The sequence below is a fragment of the Nannospalax galili genome, unplaced genomic scaffold (genome assembly GCF_000622305.1).
Source record: "Nannospalax galili isolate Female #2095 unplaced genomic scaffold, S.galili_v1.0 scaffold1283, whole genome shotgun sequence".
In the NCBI taxonomy this organism is placed as follows: domain Eukaryota; kingdom Metazoa; phylum Chordata; class Mammalia; order Rodentia; family Spalacidae; genus Nannospalax; species Nannospalax galili.
In genome coordinates this window covers 185894-188108 of record NW_008349841.1, presented here as the reverse complement: position 1 = coordinate 188108, position 2215 = coordinate 185894, and the positions used below count along the sequence as shown (strand labels likewise).

At 39.3% G+C, this 2215-nt stretch overlaps 1 long non-coding RNA gene across 1 annotated transcript in view; it reads right to left on the bottom strand.

Annotated features, from left to right (window-relative positions):
* Positions 1-1732: 1732 nt before the first annotated feature.
* The window catches only part of LOC115072689, a 10690-nt gene continuing 10207 nt past the window's right edge, over positions 1733-2215 (bottom strand). The window contains exon 3 of the long non-coding RNA XR_003851719.1: positions 1733-1832. This is a non-coding gene — a long non-coding RNA (uncharacterized LOC115072689). The remainder of the gene's footprint in view (positions 1833-2215) is intronic.

Below are 2215 nucleotides of genomic sequence, written 5' to 3'. Positions count from 1 at the left end.
TTATTTTGATATATCACAGTGAAAGATTTATCGTCCTCTTTTTTTTTTTTTTTTTTTTTTTTTTTTTAAAAAAAAAAAAAAAAAAAAAAAAATTTTTAAAAATGTATTATATTTGAGGAGGAAGCATAAAAGTTTATGTCATGTTAACTAATAGAGGTGATGAACATTACCATTGAAATCTACCCGATGACTTTATAGACATACACAGGTGCCAAGGATCTGAGTGCAAAGGATTATGACTAGTAATAATCAGATACATACAGATTAGAGATGCATGCACCAACAGCTCAGTGTTAGTAGCAAAAACAATGAGTCTTTCTGTAAGAAACAGTATATTTTGGGGCTGGAGAGATGGCTCGGCAGTTAGGAGCACTGACTGATCTTGCAGAGGACCCGGGTTCGATTCCCAGCACCCACATGGCGGCCATGGACCACCCTTAACTCCATTTCCAGGGGAATCTGAAGCCCTCTTCTGACCTCTGCAGCATTGCACGACACAGGTGCACTCACATACATGCAAGCAATACACTCATACACATAAAATTTTTTAAAAAATTTAAAAAAGAAACTATATTTTAGAATGAAATGGAAAGTCCCAGCACTTGGGAGGCAGAGGCAGGCGGGTCTCTGAGGATTCAAAGCCAGACTGGTCTACAAAGTAAGCTCTAGGCAAGCCAAGGGTAACATAACGAGAGAAAAAAGCTGAATTACCTTTACTTTGTTTCCTTCCATGACTTTAATGGTTTAATGGTTTACCTACTACTCATGAGGATGGGACCTGAGGCAAGTCCTGTTCAAGTCTCCCGACCCCTAAATCCCAGCTGGTTTCACTCTGTCACTGGGAGACACATGAAGAATAACTTTTTCCTTTCATTCATTACCTTGCAGTCATATTGCTGGGGACGGAGATGAATGCTGTATACCTATCTGATTAAACTGCCTGTTATTTCAAATCTACTTCATAGAGGCTTCTTCCTCTGATAGGCACCCAGCGATACAACACATTAAAAATTATATCTGTATCACGTACTTCCTCTGTTGTACTTATGTGTGGCGTGTGTGTGTGTGTGTGTGTGTGTGTGTGTGTGTGTGTGTGTGTGTATGTGTGTGTGCAGGTGTCCTGTGCCATGGCGCACACATGAAAATCAGAGGACAGCCTCAGGCATTGGCCCTTGCCTTCTACCTTGAGACTAGGTCTCCTATTCACTGCTGTATACCCCAGATTGGCTGACCCGTGAACTTTTTTTAGGAATTAGTAGATGTGAAAAACATTACCACTGAAATCTACTTGATGACTTTATATCCATGCTCAGATGCCAAGGAGCTCAGAAAGTAACGGACTCTGACTAGTAATAATCAGATATATAGAGATTAGAAACACATGTGCAAACACCTTAGCGTCAATTGCATTAAAAATGAACTTTTCTGTGTGAAGCTATACTTTACTAATGGAGATAATGGATATCTTTTTTAAAGGTTAAAACCTCATTTAATTTTATAATTTTATGTCTTACAGGGTTTATACTGAGTACAATAGTGTATAACTGTATTAATTCAACTATAAACCTAAAAATGTACAGCCAGTCTTGAAACAGATGCATCTTAGCTCTGGAAATAGTTATTGAGTATGTCAATGCTGTTGTCATGAAATGCTTCTTCTAATTATGTGGTTACTAAATAATTTTTTTAGAAAAAGAGGAAAGATTTGTTCTGACTCACAATTTCAGAGGTTTCAGTCCTCAATCACTTGGCCTAGTTGCTTTGGGTTTGTAGCAGTGCAGTACATCATGGTGGGAGCACTTAGCAGAATAAAGCTATCCGTCTTGTGGCAGCTGGAAAACAGAGAGCGAGAAAAAGGAAGAGATCAGGGTCCAAACAAGGATGTGTCCCCAGTGACTTGACGTTTGCCCATTAGGCTCACTTCTTTTTTTTTTTTTTTCTGGTTTTCAGAGACATGGTCTAGCTTTGTAGCCCAGGTTGCTCTCAAACTTCTGGCAATCCTCCTGCCTCAGCTTCCTCGGTATTGGGATTACAAATATGCAACACCACAGTCAGCTGGTCCCACTTCTTTTCTTTCTTTTTAAATATTTTATTTATTATTTTTATTTTATGTATATGCATGTTGGTAAGTGCACGCATGACATGCAGTGCCTGTGGAGGACAGAAGAGGCTGTCGGATCCCCTGGAACTGGAGTTACAGACAGTTGTTAGCTGC